Source organism: Conger conger, chromosome 10 (genome assembly GCF_963514075.1).
Source record: "Conger conger chromosome 10, fConCon1.1, whole genome shotgun sequence".
NCBI classification, from domain to species: domain Eukaryota; kingdom Metazoa; phylum Chordata; class Actinopteri; order Anguilliformes; family Congridae; genus Conger; species Conger conger.
Window position 1 is genome coordinate 28,101,049 of NC_083769.1, and position 19,172 is coordinate 28,120,220.

At 43.3% G+C, this 19,172-nt stretch overlaps 1 long non-coding RNA gene across 3 annotated transcripts in view; it reads left to right on the plus strand.

Moving 5' to 3' along the window:
- The window catches only part of LOC133139634 (uncharacterized), a 31,320-nt gene extending 14,083 nt beyond the window's left edge, over nt 1-17,237 (plus strand). For 2 of the 3 annotated variants that reach the window (XR_009709824.1, XR_009709823.1), the window contains exons 2-7: nt 308-348; nt 5,298-5,367; nt 8,397-8,532; nt 14,372-14,439; nt 15,755-15,833; nt 16,383-17,237. This is a non-coding gene — a long non-coding RNA (uncharacterized LOC133139634). The remainder of the gene's footprint in view (nt 1-307; nt 349-5,297; nt 5,368-8,396; nt 8,533-14,371; nt 14,440-15,754; nt 15,834-16,382) is intronic. The other variant, XR_009709825.1, reaches the window with a different exon arrangement.
- Nucleotides 17,238-19,172: the final 1,935 nt, after the last annotated feature.

The following is a 19,172-nucleotide window of genomic DNA, read 5'->3' on the forward strand; positions in this document are numbered from 1 at the left end:
TGGAGGTTAGGGAAGTGGGAGTGATCCTTGGTGAGATTCCACAGAGGGTTAAGGCACACGTGCACACAAGTATCCTTTTGTGTATCTAGTGCTGTATATACTGTATATAATTACTGTATACATGCAGACACACACAGACCCATGCACAAATTTATAAATGCGCATACGCTAGCAGAAAAATTGTATATGCTGTATCACACACGCATACACACACACACACACAGTATGTATGCATACATGAACACTTGGATCTTTAGCCTAACCTGTTCCATTACCTCAAACATTCTCCTCTATTTCTCCCCATCAGTCTGATTCCAATATCTAACCGCTGAAGTGCCACTTGCCCTGGTAAGTACCCCGCTACCAATATGGCTAACCTTTGTGTTGTGAGATTCATTATATTTGCTGTGGTATTCTAGCTGCTGTATGCTGTATATTTTTTATTTTTACAAGAACATTAAAGTGTATTTGGCCTGTTTCAATGTCTCATCCCAATAATTAGCTACAGACAATGAACTATTCACAGCATGCATTTCACTAACATTGTGCATGACTTGCCCCTATCCAGGTTAGTGAGAGATATTTAGTTCCATTGGGGTTTCACAGTTGGTTCCTACTTATCAGAGCAAGGTAAGTACAGTCTGTTATCATGGTTCCAGTGTGACGGTGAATAAGGGTAATTTTAGTACAGAGCCAAGGAGGGGGAGAGGCGTAGAATATTCTCCACAAACTGCCACGGCCCAAATCTTCCTCTTTTCTTGTTGTTCAGTGAATGGGCAGCAACCTCTGTGTTTTGGTTTGGATTAAACCAAGCTTTTCCAGACAAGCTGCGGTTGGGCCCAGACCCTGTAAGCAGCCCAGAGTCATTGTCTTCTTTCGGCCATTTTGCATTCTTTCCCCACTGCTTAAAGACGGCTGAAAAATCCAACTGGATTGAATATATCTGTCTCGTGCTTGGTTGTGCATTGGTTAGCGTGTGGCTTCTGTCTGGTATCTGGTGAGGGCACGTGCCCAGTACAACTATACCCTCCTGAAAAGTGCAGTTGTTGGACAGGTGAGCTGTGACCAGGCATTGTGGGATAGATGTGCTCCACCTGGCTGTCTGAGCACCTGAAGCCTCTGGCTTTTGAAGTCTGCGGGGAGAATGGAGTCTATTCAGGACCCGCGGCGTGCCTCTGTTAACATGTGAAACACTACACTGAGTCTGCTCAGAGCACGGGGTGGGGGCGAGGGGGGCAGAGACTCTGACAGACCGGGAGGAAGATGAAAAAGGGCAAAAAGAGGAAGAAGAGAGGTGGTGAGATATTTGGGAGAGGTAAAAAGCTAAAGGAGGAATGTGTGAACGGTCTTGAGAAGGAACCCTGAAGTTGAGGAGCCAGGGGCAGGACCACAGAGGAGGAGGGGGAGAGGAAGTCTGACAGACCGAGCACAGCCACAGGATTTCAGCAACACAGGAAAGGATAGGCATTAAATCATCACAGGTACAGTGCAAAAAGGGAGACATGGAGGAGGAGAACCATCGAGAAGGAGGACAAAATGGGGGAGAGTGAGAAAACGATGGAAAAAGAGTGCACAGATCCAGAGCAAGAAGGTGAGAGAGAGAGAGAGAGAGAGAGGGAGAAATGTGAGCGACAGGGAGTGTGTCTGGCCGTCTGTCTGCAGCCTCCAGCCTCACCTGTCAGACATTCCTGCAGTGTAATCCCATTTACAAAGGCTGCTGAGAGCGGCAGGAACTGGGTTAGGGACTGGGGGCTGTCCTGTCAACAGCAGATCTCCATTTCAGATAGCACTGACAAGCCATCATGTAGGAAGGGTCACTGCTGTCCCCATACTGGCGTGCACGTGCGCGTGCATGCACACACACATACACACATACACACACATACACATACACACGCATACACACACACACATACACACACACACACATACACACACATACACACACACATGCACACACACACACACACACACACATACACACACTCGCACGCACACACACACACATGCACACAGGAGCAGCCACTAGTTTATGAACCAGACATGCCATCAGATGTGCTACCCTGCACAGTTTATTTTATTCTCATATACTGGACACACCATCTTTGAGCAACAGCAGCATGTCAATGGCATCTTCTTGTAGTTGTTGAAACACAAGTATACCCCACACACGGACCTACCTTCTCACACAAACCTGCATGTTTCATATCTTTTCGAGTCGCCCTGTTAACAGAATAAATGGCTAACGAACATGCCAGACTTTTCCTCCATGTTTAAGTGTTCCTTTAACTCATGACTTTATATAAATGATTAAACGGCTCTTCCCAGAATGAAAGGCCAGTTCTCAGCAGTACGCTTCTTTTCACTCTGCCGTATTCATAGAAAGCCTCTGTTTGAATACCCTTTGAATAGAGGGGTGGGTCACTGTCCTGAATTATTATTCATTTGCTTGCCAGACGGCTTTATCCAGAGGGATTTGAGACAATATCCATGAAATAAAAAGCTTCACTAAAAATAAAAGGCTTTGCAACTAACTAAGCTTTGGGGGATACTGTACCATGCATGTTGATAATGTAACGTTGTGATCACCTGATCTGCCAGGCCAGGGCTTGGCACAAAGAAGTTAGCATGTGTACTGCTGGTGTGAATAAAGATGGCAGGCAGGCAAGATCTTCCACCTTATTGAAGGATATAACAAGGAATCTTCAATTCATGCACTTTGTGACTGCTAAATCAGTGAGCTGTACACAGGAAAGTGCATTAGCAGGTCAGTGGTGCTAGGTGTGATAGAGTTTGAACGGATGCTTGGAAAAGAGGTGCATGTGAAAAACTCTGTCAGGCAGAATAGACCTGGGTCAAATATGTGCTGTATTTGAAATGCTTTAGAAATACTTTTTAGGTTCTGGGAAAAATGCTCTGGCAGATTCCTGAGAAGTTTCAATGAAACGATTAAGTAACCAAAATGTGCAGTCATACAAAAGAATAATTTCAGGCAGTCTCACCAAAGATGCCCCTGATGCTCCGAGGCTTCAGTGGTGTTGCTCTCGGGACCTTGCATGACATTATAATGCACTGTAAATTAGGAATGGCTCTCCGCTTTCCATTTCATTTCCTCTCTGGCAGGTTAGAGGCCGAATTGAACAGCTTTTGGAGCTGAGAATCAATCTGAGCACAAGCTTTGAAATCTTGTCCAGATGAAAAAAAGGACTGGTGACAACCATATAAATAACTTCTCTGAGATCATATCCAAAATAAAACCCTTCATCCTTAGTATTTCTCTCTCTTCTCTCTCTCTTTCACACTCTCTCGCTCTCTCTCTCCCTCCCTCACTATGTGCATCCATCATTCCCTTTCTCTTTCTTTCATTCCATCCCTGAATGACAGGAAACTACTCTCCTCTGTGCAGTGTGGAGGGAGAGGGGTGATTGAACATGGGAACGAAAACTGAGGAATTTCCTCTCATTCTTCTACTCTAGGACAGCATCTTGTGTTTTTTGTCTGTTTTTCTGATGGACAGCTAGCGGGTCCTTAGTTTATTCCCACATCTTTAGTTTGAAGCTGTCACTTGCGCAATTGCTCCCTCTGGACAATATCCAGGTCAGCAGAAACATGGTTTCCTCTCACTTAACATGAAATAGGCTCTGACCCCATAACCAAAGCCACAGATGTTAAATTAAACTGAAATAAGTTTGTACAGGCACAGATATGTACTCCCACAAGATGACATCTTTGTTTCTCTCTGAAGAAACTAAGGTAAAGCACTTGGCTTTATTATTTGGATTACACAGATTACTGAATTGCACCAAAACTCCTCTGGTGCAGGCCTGGATACCTACCATATCTTACTATCTGAATTGCGTTTGCTTTTCTCATATGTTGGCTGACACAGACTCACAGCGGAACTGTGAGCACCGGAAAAGCGCTGTGATGCCCAGTGGTGACAGCTCAGCTCTGTTCTGTAGAGTCAGCCGGGTTCAAGCTCCAAGGGGCACCGTAGGACGAAAGGCTACTGCTCAGATGTTAAAAACCTTACTGTATGTGACTTATATTCCTATTGCCAACTATCTTTTTACCATTAGATTTTGTTCTCTGGTGCTATATTGCCTAATTTGTACATGAGAGTTAAAATGAAATGCAAAGTCACCTGATATTGGGGAATTGAGGAAGTGATGTGGCCCCTTTTTTCCGCCTTGCAGTCAGATTTTTATCTGACTGCAAGAACATCATGAAGAGCTCGATGAAGGCTCCTTGTTTTTGTCATTTCTGTTCCTCTGCTATGCATAAGGAAATATGAAGCATAATATTTGCTCATAGAAGTATATTTGGTCAAATTATATGCAATGTATGTGTAGGTCTTTATTTGTATGTTTCTCTACATCGGTGAAAGGTTTATAAATAACCTGTGTGAAATCCTGTGTCTTGAGCCTCAGCTGAGTTTCTGAGTACCATGCATAGATACATTTGAAGAGATGGAGAAAAGATAGAAGCAGCAGATAAATGATTTGATGAGGCAGGGAGTGTCCAGCTGAATGAAAGCCTCTGTCCGTGAGACACTATGTACAGTAAATGGGTTAAAAGTGCACTTAGACCGGGATGCCTGCTAAACAAATAAATGTGACTTTGCATAAAGGTTCTCTTTCTTTTCTTCAAATAAATGTAACTGTTTTTGTATCCCTTATTATAATGCAATCACATTTTAAGGTATATAGGGTTTATTTTCCTGGCACGTTTTTTTTAATTGTAGTTTGTGCAAGTAACAGCACACAGTATTGGATTCCCAAAGGTGTGAACCATGAGTGCAGACTGGGCCTTATAGGTGCTGCAGATCCAGCATAGCTGCAGCTAAGAGTCGGAGGCCAGAACAGGAGGGTACAGTCGGCTTCACCCTGCCAGGGCTGACTCAGCTGCTGTGGCCCTTAATGGGAGGAAGTGGCAGAGTGACTCCAGCAGCATTATTGTACAGCCCATGTTTTGAAACGCATGCCAAGTATGTAGACATATTTTAATGTGTATTCCTAATGTTTTGGATTTTACAATTTACCATGGCCATATTCTGTATGCATTTTCTTTGAGGTGCAAATATGTATCCTCTTTGAGATTCACAGAACTGGTGGGTGGGTAAAATCTCTGGGCTTTGACTGAGATAACTGTGTGCATGTGTGCATAGTGGAGCCCAAACAGGCAGAGAGAAAGAAATGCAATAACAGGAAAGGAGAGTGGAGTCTGATCTTGGCTCCTGGCTGGAATGGGCCCTTTCATGTGATGTGTACCCCCCTCCCTCTCTCTCTCTCTCTCAGCTCTGTGTCAGCCAGCCGGAGTTAGGCCAACTTTACGTGCAGATCCTGCCAAAGGAGCCTGTGTGAGACGGTGTGTTTGCGCCTGGGTGTGTGTGTAAGGGAGAGTCTGAGACGATACCTTCTTGTTATGCTAATTTGAATTTGAATTTGAGAGAAGCAGACAGCATATCAGTTCACCAGCAGTCATTGTTCAACCATTGAGGTCATAGAATTACCAATGCGATTGTGGTGCCAGTGTAAATGCGCAAATATTGTGCATATTGTTAATGTTTCACTTTCTTTTATACTTCTGATTTTGTGCTCGTATTGTAAAATATATGCAAAAGATATATAGATATACAGTATACAGTAGCACAGTATGTGCTAATATGCTGTTTTATGTATATTGGCACACACATAGAAAATAAATGTGTATGGAAACAAATTGTTTGGCACTGTCAACATTACTATCACTTATGATACTTCTCTTTATAACAAAAACATACTGCAAGAAATCAACCATTTTTACCCTTAAAAAATAAAAATGAACTTTAGTCAGTCTCTTGATAATCATCTTACATTTCAGATTTCTTTTAAAACTACCCCACTCAAACACTCATCCAAAGTAATTTGCATGTGAACTCTTTATTGCAAGTTTGAGGACACTGGGACAAAAAATAATGTATACAGTATTACACTCATCAGACAATCTGCTACAGTTTTTTCGCTTAACCGAATATATTAATACAGATTAAACAATATGTTTTTGTAATCATAAAACGTTTAGGTTTCAGAAATACTGTACTTTCAAATATTGCATTAAATTGTAAGTATATTTGCCATTCCAATTACTCCTTCACTGTCTGCACATATCCTCCCCTATCCCTTTAATCTCCCATACAATCACAAAGAAAATCATCATTCAAACCTGGGCAGATGGACATAATATTTAAACCACTAGATCAAGTTTGTTTCTGAATATGACATCCTTGAAAATGAAAATGAAATTTGTACATAAATTAAAACATGAAGAAACATGGCTTTCTTTCATCTTCCAGTATACGCAATAGAATCCACAGCACTAACTTTACAACAAATAACTGGTATTCTCACTTCCATTCATACAACATCATGTCCTGTCGAAATGCATTACGTCCCACCTCGTCTCAGCTTCTGTACTAGTTCCCAAACATCCCATTTCTAAATGGCTCTTAATACTTTGTATCCACTCTTTATTACTGTATGTTAATCATTTGAATATTTTTTATACAGTTTGCATTGAACTTATGGTAACTAATGGCAAAAGTAAGAAATTTGCAATGTAATTGAATGTGTATTCGGTATATTTGTAATGTAATTCTTTATGAAGTAGGTATGAAAATAATAGTTTCTCCTGAATATTTTTTTCTTTGAGGAAAATTAGTCAGGACTGTACTTTTTGTATCTACTGCATATCTGGCAGCAGCACGGTGGTTTGAGGTCATTTGATACCTTGGATCCTTGATGACTTAAAGCCATTTTGCCAACAAATGTGTTCCATACTGTATCAGCATAATTTACACCTGAATATAGTCCCACCCCCCGATTCCCATAGAGATCCATTCAAATGCAAAGTGTTTTATTATCGCTCTGGTGATGTTGATAGGTCACAGACATCAGGAAGTCAAAATACTAAACATGACTACTTTCATTCACATAAGATTGCTGTGTCCCAAACATTAAGGTGCCCTGAAATGGGGGGGGGAGCTATGTATAAACACTGCTATTATTTCTACATGGTGAAACCAAAATGCATAAAAATGCCCTTTACTAAAATCTGATAATGTGCACTTTAACCACATGTGATTTGTTTTATTACAAATCTCAAATTGTGGAGTGCCGGGGCAAATAAATACATGATTATAGAGGGCACTGTATAGGGGGCAGGGTGCAAGGGGGTAGTCTCAGGGACTGAAGGGTTAAGAAGGCAAGCGCACTGCACCTAGCAGCTGCCTTCCTCCTCAAAGGTGACCTTGAGGGACTTGGCCACCTCTCTCTCTCTCTCTCTCTCACAAACATTTACTAGGTCTTTCACATAGACCAATACACTGTGTGCTGACTGGACACGGCCCTCGTTTCTAGCAAAAAGATGTGGGGGGGGGTGATTTATGGGTGTGTAGGGTACACGTGGATATTAATGGTGTCATAACCTCTGTCTCACCACTGGAGGACAAAACGCCAATGAACTGATGAAGCGATGGAGTGAGAGTGGCCGGTTTTGGAGTGACTCGTACCAGGCCAAGTGATCCTGAAGAGTTCTAAAACTGGCGTAGATCACCTCCCTTTGACCTGGCTGACCATGTCAGTTCCCTACTAGGGACTTCCTCTTCTGAGCTAATGGTAGTGTTTTATATGAATACAGATACATGGTTGTATTTATACAATGGTAGTATTTAAATACAGTACCCTCCAAAGTTACACTCTAGATTAAGATGAACAAGATTAAGATTAAAATAAACAATACAGGCAATGAGCGATTATTGTTTGCTTTTGGTGGTTTTTTTTAGGTTGGTGGGCTCTTGTTAACCATTGTTAGGTTATATGGTAAGGCTGTTGTTTTGTTGTTTATTTTGTCGTATGGTTATTTGGGGATTTTTAGTTCGGATTGTGGGTTAATGGCGTAGGCTACTGGTGGCATGCTGGGTTCTCCGGTTAGGTTGTTGATTGGCCTCTTTTTGAGGCCTGAGTTTTCGGTGTGATTTTCTGGAGTTAGTGGGCTCTTGGGTGAAGGAAGTTGCTTGGCTGCTGGGTTCTTGAGCAAGGCTGTTGTAGGGTGGCCAGGGCTGCAGTATTAAACACAAGTGGGTAAGTCTTGTCCGCAAGCATCAATGAACACAGGAATCGATGCCAGGGCCTGAGCTTCTCAAGATTAAGAGGAAAATATTAAATATGTTCTCCAAATCATTTAAAGGAAGAGATGAGGGATATAATTTGTTTCTCTTTTTTCGGTTTTTAGCAGGATTTAGCATCTACTTTCAGCGGCGAGCTCTTTGACTTAACACCATTCCTGACAGCAGAGACACCCAGCGCTTAACTCCCCAGGAAGAACAATGGTTGAGACTCGCTCCCATCTCCCTGCAGATCTGCACAGAACACGTCCTCGCTTCGACCGCATCAGCCACGCAGGCCCCCAGACCAGGCAAGCAAAAACAAAGGATGAAAGGGCTCGAGAAGGGGAAAAGAGAGGAAGAAAGGGAGGACATGCAAGGAAGGAGAGGTAAGGATTTACATACTCTGAGCGGAGATCCAGGGGGGTCACAGTTAATCTGGATCACGGCTCGCTGGCATACTGAATCCCTTCCTCTCAGATTATCAAGTCAAACAGGCCGAGGTTCCATTGAGCAAGAGATGCCCTAACTAAATAACTCTCTCCCCATCTGACATATGCTAATGAAATGTGCATATTTTTATGAAAAAAGAGGAGATGATATGAAAAAGACAAAGGTATGTATGTATGACAGAGGCTACCAGAATGATCAAAGACGAGTGGATGGTGAAGTTGAAGTACCTGTGATCAGGAGATTTTTGCTCATCAATTCAGAGACTTGACAGAGCTATCATTTTTAGATCTATATATTTTCTTAGCTCTAGGAGTGTGTGATGGAGTTAACTTTTACAGACATACATGCAAGCACACACAAATATTTGGAAGAGTGAGAGGCCGGAGTTCAACCTCAGACAAAAAATCTCTCTCGTTACACATGCATACACACACACACACACACACACACACAAACTCACTGATTTTCTCTCTCCTTCTCACTGGGATGGGACACTACTGACAGCAATTCCTGTTCAGAATAACAAATCGTTTAATGCAAACACAAAAAGTGGAAGTGGCCATATATTATGCTTGTTCTGTTTTTCCCCATGGCTTCAGCAGAGGGAGGAATGGAAAATTAGAATACAATGGGAGTTTAAGAGAAGTCTGCACAGGAGACATTAACTTTGTGGTTGTGTGTGTGTGCGTGAGTGTGTGTGTATGTGTGTGAGTGCATGTGTGCGTGCGTGCGTGTGTGTGTGTTGCTCGTGCGTGTGCGTGCCAATATGAGCTGGTACGTGACAGCTTGTGTGCCACTAAAGTCGATTGTTAGTTTTAGAAAAACGCAGGGTGTTATTGAGAATCCGGTGCCAACTTCGGAAGCATAAATTGCCCAATAGCGCGGTGAGCGGGAGCCTGCCTGTGTGAATGGCCCTGGCTTAATTGTCTGACCCCGGCAAAGTGGGGGAAACACATGATCCCAGCTTCCTGCGGCGAGGCGGCGCGCTGATAACCTTCCCCGGCCTTCTATCTGTCACCCTGCCGCATCTCTGCGGGGTAACCAGAGACACCCAGGCTAGCTCTTTAAACCCGGCTCTGTCCTGCAGCCCCGCCAGCCACTCAGGTGCCCTGATTAGATTTGCTCCACCAATCGAATCTGCCCCCGATGCCCCCCCCCCGCCCCCCCCCCCCTCTCGCAGCACTTAAGCCGAAAAGCGATCCGGACGGGCCACGCTGCAGGGCCTGGATCAGATACTTTTATGGTGGTGTTATTGAAGGCTTATGTGTCCCTGATCACTTCCTCATGATCTGTTTTTATATAATCACCCTGTACATATTGTGCTGTAGCCTGTCTGTGGGGCAGGAAAGAGACCATGGCTTCTCCTCTCTAATTGATTTATTTCTTCGGTAATAATAATAATTGAACCAAAATAATATTTGCTGAATAATTCATTGGCTTTATATTATTTTGAAACAGTAACCGTTGAAGAATATTTTCTTGACGATTTTATCTGAACAATAAGGAATTTGTGACCCAGCGATATGATTGGATGGGTAAGGGCAGATGGCTTGGCTCCACAGTGGGCTGATCCAATCCCTGATGATTGTGAAGGTGACAGCTGGTCCAGGTGTGTGCCCAGGTGGAGGTGACTTTATGTGATTGTCATCAGATTGTTTCAGCTCAAACAAACCAGCCCGTCTGCAGGGCAAAACCATCCTTTCTACTCAGGTAGCAGCCTGCCTGTGAGCCTGGGCACTCATCTCTAACACTTACAATTATACACACACACACACAAACACACACGCACGCATATACACACACATGCATACACACACATACACACACGCTCGTTACTGGCTCATGCACAGACTTACAGTGTCATTGTGCTTACTCACTCTTGCGCACACGCGCGCTCTCACACACACACACACACACACACACACACACACACACACACACACACATTCAGAGCTTTTGAAATGTCACTAAGTGTCTTGTTTACACAGTGACCTCTGCTCCCGATAAAAGCCGCTAATATGCACAAATTACTGCCAACAACTTGGAAATATCAAGTGCTTGACTGCTTAACAATAATGACATCTGCTGCTGGCCAATCCAATTAGAGTCCAAAAAAAGGCAGTAAGGGGACGGGCCGAGGGGGGCGCGGGGCCTGGGGGATGCAGGGGTACCTGGCTTTTTAGCTGGCAACTGTCACTGTCTAATTGGATTGGGAGAGAAAGGGCGGCTAATGCAGCCTGCTGCCATCAAGCCCCCATTTAAACTGGAAATGATCTGATTGTTAGAGTCTATTAGCAAATGGAGAGGACAGAGCGACTCTGTGTCATCTCTCTCTTTTTCTCTCTCTGTCCCTCTCTCTCTCATTGGTGGAGAGGAAGGAATTGTGACTGAGTTAGTTGACATCAGTTCGTTGGGAACATCCATGAGTGAACGAAGGAGTGACTGAGTGAATGAGCCATTGTGAGTGCTTCTGTTTGTTTACCATCCTTGCCTCTTGATCAGTTAGGCTTATTTTTCATCCATGATAATTAAGGATATTTATGAATGTGCCATATCTGTTCATTGTTTAGTAAAAATGAATTTACCCAATGTGTGACAAATCCAATTATGGTGCCAGAATTTCATTCCATTTCATTAAATTACATTGTAAATTATGCAAGAGTTGTGTATTACAGGTTGAATAAGGCAATGAGTGTGCTCGGTTTCATGTCTCAATAAAACTTTATGATGTGTAGCTATCTGTATATATTTAGCTATCAATTTTATTGCCAAAGTTTTTGTTGTGACATGTTAATCCGACAGTTCTTGAGTGCATTATGTGTTATAGCTGGCATGGCCTGGACCTCGCTGCTCGATTTATTCAAACTACTTACTGGCAGGGCACGTCAACCGAGCAGGAAGTGACATCACTCTTTGTGTGGGTGTGTGTGCCCAAAAATGTGTTTTTCCTGTGTCCAGAGGGATTAAGAGAGGAACAGAAACAAAGGCGGTGCTCCATTTAACATGAGCACTTACCCCTTTGAAATTACTACATGGAAAACAGAAGAAAGAAAATGGGTCTGTTTTTGGAAAAGTAGAGTGTTTCCAATATTCTATCCTTGACATTTTACATCACTGCCATACAGAAAAATAATAGGGGACATTAATGGATGAGGATCAGTGTGTTTCCTGTGGTAAAGGGTTGAGACCATTTTCCCCTAATTCCGCCCTTCTCCCACTCCTAAACACAGAAACCCCTCCCCGGATCTTATCGGCCTTCCCGTTTCATTCGGGAGTTGCAAGCATATCAAAAGTCAACATCTGGGCAGCCTCCATGGCAACCTGCCCTTCCAAATAAATGCAGGGTCCAGTGGCAACAATGGAGAGAGCACTAGGCGAAAGAGTGAGGGAGCCCTGGATAGAGAGGGAAGAAAAGGATGAATTTGACAGGTGTCCCCAGAGAGGGAGGGAGAGACAGACAGACAGCACGATGTGATAGCCTTAATGGCTTTGTTCTCCCAGGTCCGTGAGGGTCACTTCCTGCAGCTGCAGTGGGCTACTGTCCTACATACAGTCACTGATCTGGTCCTGGAGGGGCTGGGAGCCCCACAGAGAGGGTCAGTTGGGTTGAATGGAGGTTGGGGAAGCATGCTGAAAGTGCTTCGATACTCTCCTCCCATTCGCACATCTGCATGAGGCAGAATAGATGACTCCTAATGTCACACATTCTCAGAGTCAGGTGGGCTGGATATACTTGCCATTAGAGCCCACATGTTGAGATTTTATTGTGGAAGGACAGTTTGGAGTGTGGACTAGTACAATGGAATCTTTTTTTTGTGATCTGATTGTGCTTTACTAATGAATCAAATCAACGCAAGTTCTAGTACATAGTTCTTAACAATGGTATTGCTTAAGTGTACTATACAGAGCAAAAAATACTTTATATATTTAAGTAGTAATAATACTAATAAACCTTGAATAGTATCACTGCAACTGATTGTAGTTAAAGCAACAAAACATTGTCAGAAATTACACATTTTATGGAGGTGAATGCACTATGTGAATGATATGGTTAGAAAAATAGAGCCTTGTGCTTTTGAAATCTATGCATTTTAATGAAACATCTATGGTACAATAAATTAATTATAGAGCAATACTAATCATAGCAAATGATCATAACAAATGGATGATGGACAAAACTATCAAGCTGATAACTGTTGCAGCAATTGGAACTGAGAAAAAATGTAATCTTTCACCTACAACAATAGATTTGAATGAAGTTAAATGAATGCAATAAAATGGCAAGCTGTAAGCAATTGAAGTTGTCGTGTGCAGATTCAGGAAATGAGTCCAAATGAGAAGCTGCTTGACAGAACAAGGAAAACCTCCCATGTGCCCAGGGAACAAGGCACAAGGGGATTATTACGGTTGACAGGGTCAAGCATTGATTCATTTTCTAAGGTGATGGCATGGAGAGATTATCGAGAACAGTTATGGTGAAGAAAATGGCCAAGCATAGTTAGGGAAGTATTGAAGAGGAAAGGGATGAAGACTGTAGAATGGAAAAGACTGTCCATAAGAGGTACGATAGCATCCTGATCCTGAGAAACTGCGCTAGCTGACAGAAGATGACAGAAGGTTTCAGAGACTGTGACTGAAGGAAAGGTAGGGAAGGACAGAAGTCGGGGTGAGAGCAGAGTCTCGCTGAGCTGGTGGGCTGTGCTCTGGGACACACAAAATATGGGCATCTTGCTGATGTGTTCTCAAAGGACCAGTTATTGACAGAGCGAGGAGGAAAGGGTGGAGCGTGCTGCTGAGATGGAAGGATAAGGAGGAGAATCTGGGAATTTGTTTTCTGGAAGAAGAAAGATTTTGGCCTTGTAGCCGGATGCTTTAGCTCAAGAAATGGAACAGCGGAGAAGACAGGTTGATGGTCAGGCCTGCTCTGTTCTTGGACTTTGTTCACCTCTTCTCTTTCTGAGGGGGAATATGTGCTGGCCTGGATGATTGAGGTCATAACATGTCTGAGTGGACAGTAAGAGCAGAGGAACAGCTCTAAGATGTGAGAATGATTAGACGGGTTGGGTGTGGAGGCATGACCACAGAGGAAGGAGACAGGCTTACACAGATTGCAACAGAAGGTGACAGTGGGCACGGGTGTAAAAGGGAGGGGGTAACACATGAGAGAGGAAGAGAGAACGACGTTAGTGCAGATATCTAAGAATTTACAGGGAGTGACGAAGAGGTGTGAGGAACTGGAGATTCTTGTGAACGTGCGGTCAATTTCACTTGTTAGTTATATATTTATTTTTTCTGAGGCTATTGGACAATGTTTAAAGAAGCAGTTGTAGTTTATAGACTGGGCACAGTGAATGCTGACATCCTATAGTAGCTGGTTGAAGAAACTGCCTTATTCCTAACTATGATCAATAAGAGCAGAGATCAGTGATGGAAACCAATGGGGATGCCCATCCCCCCAAACTGGCCGCTGATCTAGGGCCTGGATTCTCTCCCTCCCAGTAATCACTTTTCTGTCAGAGCATGACGGGAGGTAGCCCACACTGACATGAACTAAATAAACAGAATTCCAGTGAGAACGCTAAATCTTGCTAAATCTTGACAATAGGAAGTATGTATTTTTGGGGAAAGTCAGTAATCATGCCCTGACAAAGGCAGACTAATGCTGCTCTGCATAGACACTGGTGCCTGCTACTTTAGTCTTTTAATTTTTCTGACAGAAACACCAGATCAGTCATGGATTTTAAAAACAAACTTCCTGTCATTCTGCCTTCTTAGATGTGACATTCCAGACAGTGTCTCTGCAGCTGATGCACCCATCACTAATTCAGCCAGCAACAGATCATGTAAGTGGGAGGGGGACACCTTGCAATGCTGAGACAATATCTGCCCTATATATTCTACAGCTTTCACATTTTATTAACGGCTCTGTTGCCATTTATCAATTTGCAGTTTCTGATCGCAGATATGGTATTGCTTGCTTTGACTTTGGAGGGCAAGGAAATTATATATTTGGTTATGAAGGAGCATACAGCGGTAGCATTATAAGCCACAATTAGCACTAAATCACTCAGCCAGTAAAGCGATTCCAGAGCCGGGGTCATGTGGTGAAATATGCCTCCGTCCTTCTAAAACACGTCCAGCTACTGGGCTCCATTGCCTCAGACCCCTTCCCCTCTCCTGCGCTCTCCTCCCCTGATCCCCCACTCCCTCTGCTCCCCTCTGTAAACCCCGGCTCTCAGCTCCATTACTAGCCTTTCCTCCAGGCGTCCCAAACCTCATTTGCACAGATCTGTTTAGCCAACACAGGAAGCAGCCCCGCGCCACTAACCAAATTAGGGACCAGCCAGCGAATAGGCCGCAGGGCTGGTCTGGAGGGACCAATCGTAGGCAGTCTGGGCTGTACCAAGTTTAGGGAAAAGAAGGAGAGAGGTATGTGGTTTTTACTCTTTACTGTAGATCTGGCATCTGTACCACAGTGGTGGTTCAAATCAGTGACATGTCTCTTTGGCCTGTTTGAGTATTAATGTGAGTCCATTTCTCCCATGCACCATCTCTCCCTTCTTTTCATAAGATTAGCCAGTTTCTGATTCAGACTTGATTGATAGTAATGTAGATTCATTGGGTAGGGCATAACATGTGGGCTTACTGTTGTGTGATTCATACCCATTTTAGTGTGATCATTATCTCTTTTTGTCCCATTACTATATATTCCATATTTCAGGCAAGAAAAATGCATTTTAATACTCGTAAGGGTTGACTAAGCTGACATACTGAGTTAATTTGAGTGCTGCACAGCATATGTATTGATGATGCCTTCCAAAACACCCTGCTTGGGTTCCTTGAACAGCCCAAAGAGCCCAAAGAGTGTCCGCCAACTGAACATATGTATATTGACATTTTGAATTGTGAGTGTAGAATGAACTTGATGGTACAGAAAATCACACTAGCAGGGTTTTACTGGTCAGTATGTTGACTGTGGAGTCCCATTGGCTTTCCCTCCCAGTGGCTCCCTTAATTGTGAGACAATGTTTATCTGTTTCGCTGGCTGATAAATGTTTCATATCACCTTGTTTTTGGATCTTTATTTTCAAGGGAAACACAAGGCCATTGATTCACCATGTGATGCTGAAATGCCACTTTGTGTTTTGTATGCGCAAGATGCAGCTGTGTGCGGCGTGCGATATCTTTCCCATCATCCCTCTCTCCCGCCGTTCCCCTCTCCATGCGCGTTGCCCAGGTAATTAACTTCTTTTCCTTCTCCCCACACCGCCTCCCTCCCCCACCGCTCTCTCCTTATCAGTCCTCCTTTCAAACAGTTAAAACTATCTGCCTTTTTCTCCTTCCTGGAGTTCTAATTCTCAGGCATTGATGTGCAGAATGGTAATTTGCTAATCTCGGGCGCCTCTGTCTCTCTCTCTCTCCCTCTACAACCCTTCTTCCCAGTTTTTACCTGTTCTCCGCTGAATAAATGACCTGTACAGGCTTTTTTTCCAAAGGGACTTTAGAAAAAGATTGTATTAATTAGAGGTGTTATCCCAATCTTTGTGAGCGAGACCCTTTACAACTCCATCCTGATTAGAACTGCCCTTGTGATTGTGCGCACACCCGTGTGTGTGTCCGCGTGTGTGTGTGTGCGCACACATCTGCGCAAGTGTGTTTCTCAAAGCCCCCGCGGCAAGAAAGAGGTGAGTGCGTGAGGTTAAATCTCTGACTTATGGTACACAAGGAATAAAAAGAATCCTAATTACTTTTCATTCATTCCGTTCATTTTTATTGTAACCTCTAGCTTGGCAGCGGCGGAAAAAGGGGAACACGGAGAGGTCGTGGCTCTGAGACTAGTCTCGCCTGCCGCGGAGCATGAAGACATAAAGGAAGGCTTCAACCTCCCTCTCCAGAAGAATGAGACCTGGGGATGGAGTCCTCTGTTCAAACAGACGCCGCTCATTTCAAATACGGCACTTAATGGAAATAAGTGGCATTACATTTATGAATAAAGAGGAGCGACAGTGTCAAGGAATTGATCCTTCCTGATAATCGCTGTTGTAATTATGGAGAAGTGATAATGGAAATGTCTGTCCTGTTATTGAATGTCAGAAGTATTAGAGGCTGGATATCTCCTGCTGTCTCCCTCTCTCTTCTGTAATATCACTTGGTCTTTATTTCCAATCTCGGGCCTCCTCAGATTCTTTTGGTGGAATTATTTTTATTAGTTTCACATTTTAAATCAGACTCTCTTTTACTCTAGCTATCTGGCTGCCGCAGGTTATCGTTTGCTTGAGATGTTTTGCACATAGGAGTTTTACCACTGTTTCTGTATTTCACAAACATTATGCAAAATGCAACAAGCAGTAACTAATCAAGCATTAGCTTAAGGTCAATGTCTTTCCTCTTTAGTGAACAACGTCGAGGACAACAGAAAGAGTATTCTCCTCTGTAGATAATTGGAAAACTACTTCTATCCCTCTCAGTCATGAATTCAGCATTTTGGATCGTAAAGATGCTTGAACATGATTGCATACCATAATTATTTGCATTAAGCATACATTAGGTGAGTGAATAAAAGAAAGAAATCTTATAACATTTATGATTGCCTGAACAAACATCATGTGCTCCATCCAAAATAAACAGAACTGTCCACAGATGTCTGCTTTTATTTTTATTTCAGGAAAATGATATAGCCTACTGATCAGTTCTGTATGATTAATTTTGCTGACGTTGAGATGGGACAGCCCTGTTTAACAGTGGCGTACAGTACACTGAAGTAAGCGTGTGAGTGGCAAGGACCCGGGACTTTTCGGTGACCACAGTGTGGTGTGAACGGGTCAAACGTGGGTCGAACGCATGTTGAGTATCCCGTGTATATCCCGGGTTTTGTGTGAGAAAGGGGTAGCGGTGTGGTCAGGCCTGACGGGGTGAGGTCAGGGTCAGGGTTAAGTGCATAGACTGGGCCTCATGGTGATTGTGTGTGTGATTTAGTGCAGCATAACTCCCAGCACACTGGCCACATCCCCAGTCTGTTCTTCACTCAGATTGGACCCCATTGATAAAACTTGACTGAAAAAGCATAATCCATTTACATTGTTTACCTTTTAAAATTAACTTTAATTCAATGAAGTAGCTGTTATATTTTTCCCAAAATAACCTTATTTTATTTGCTTTGCTGATCTAATGAAACTATACTAATTCTGGAAGAAAATAATAACATTTGTTTTTAATTGTGAGTCAAAGCATAAAACAGACATTGTTATAATCTAGAAGTCAGTGTTTATCTGTAAATAAGTTGCCGGTGTGCATCCACATATTGTTACTTACATTAACTTCATCTAAATTATTGGATTTCTGACTAAATTGAATCTTTTTATTCCTTGATGTCTTGCGGACCTATGGGTCATGAATGGAGTCGGAATGTAAAGAATATTGTTTTTGCTGAATGAAGGGCGGTTAACAGTCTCGCTCTCTTCCTCTCTCTTTCTGAGCTGCAGACGGGGGTGGTATGCACCTCACCCAGCTCAAGTCGCTGCGGACTGTATCGTGTTGCTGGGGCAGAGCTATACAGAGCTGGGCTCTTTTATGCCTCTATCTGCAATGGCAGACAAAGGTTCACACACCCTTCATTTGAACCTCATCAACTGACACTAATTTATTCATTCAGTCAGATAAATGATGTTGGATTATATTGTCATCCGGCGAGAGCAATCATACTGTGACCACGTATGAGACGCAGCAGTGCAAAGGTGTTATGATTGCTGCTTACATCTCATTTGTGTGTCAACAAATACATTTGGTCCCTTATCTGGTCCGTTCGGTTAAATTGAAACGGTATTTCACGCGGGCCGGTGTTTCTGTTATAATTAATGTGCCTCATTGCTCATGTATCATGCTGCTTTAATGGCGTAGTTATTCAGCGCTGCTCATATTTGTTTTGCGGTACATGGTTCGCGCGCGTTTTAAAGCGATGTCCTCTTGGGTCACGGCAGCACTGCGGCTACTTGCTGATACATGGCGGTACAGGCGCTGGTGTAGGCCTCAGCACAAACCTGCGCGCTGCAGCACAAAGACTGGGAGAGGAGAGGACAGCGGGAGAGGGCCATTGTGTCGGGCTTAAAGGGAAGGAAACAGGCGATGAAGAGACTAGGGACACGCCGTATAAGAAAAGTATTAACAATAATAGCAAATCATATCGCCGGGCAGCAACTCACAACAATAAAAGTGCCATTTCATCTCACACCCTGCTCCCCCCTTATCGTTTTTTCCCTCTATCGGTCTATCCCTTCTTCCTGAATGAGTACAATTCCTCCTCTAAAGTCACAGTGGGTCCTGACCCCCAGTGCACCACCAACAAACCCCCCCCCTACCCTAACCCTAACCCAAAAACTGTCACATGTTCAGAAATTCATGTTCCTTGCATCTCCAGCGTCTTTCCATTCTCCATCTATCTGTCTTTCCCTCATACCAGTCTTAGACTTCCAACTGGCATGACAAAGCGATCACCAAGTGACATAACCAACACGATACAAAAAACAACCAGCTCCTGTATACCATGCAATGAGAACATTCATATAGCAAGTTATTTTTT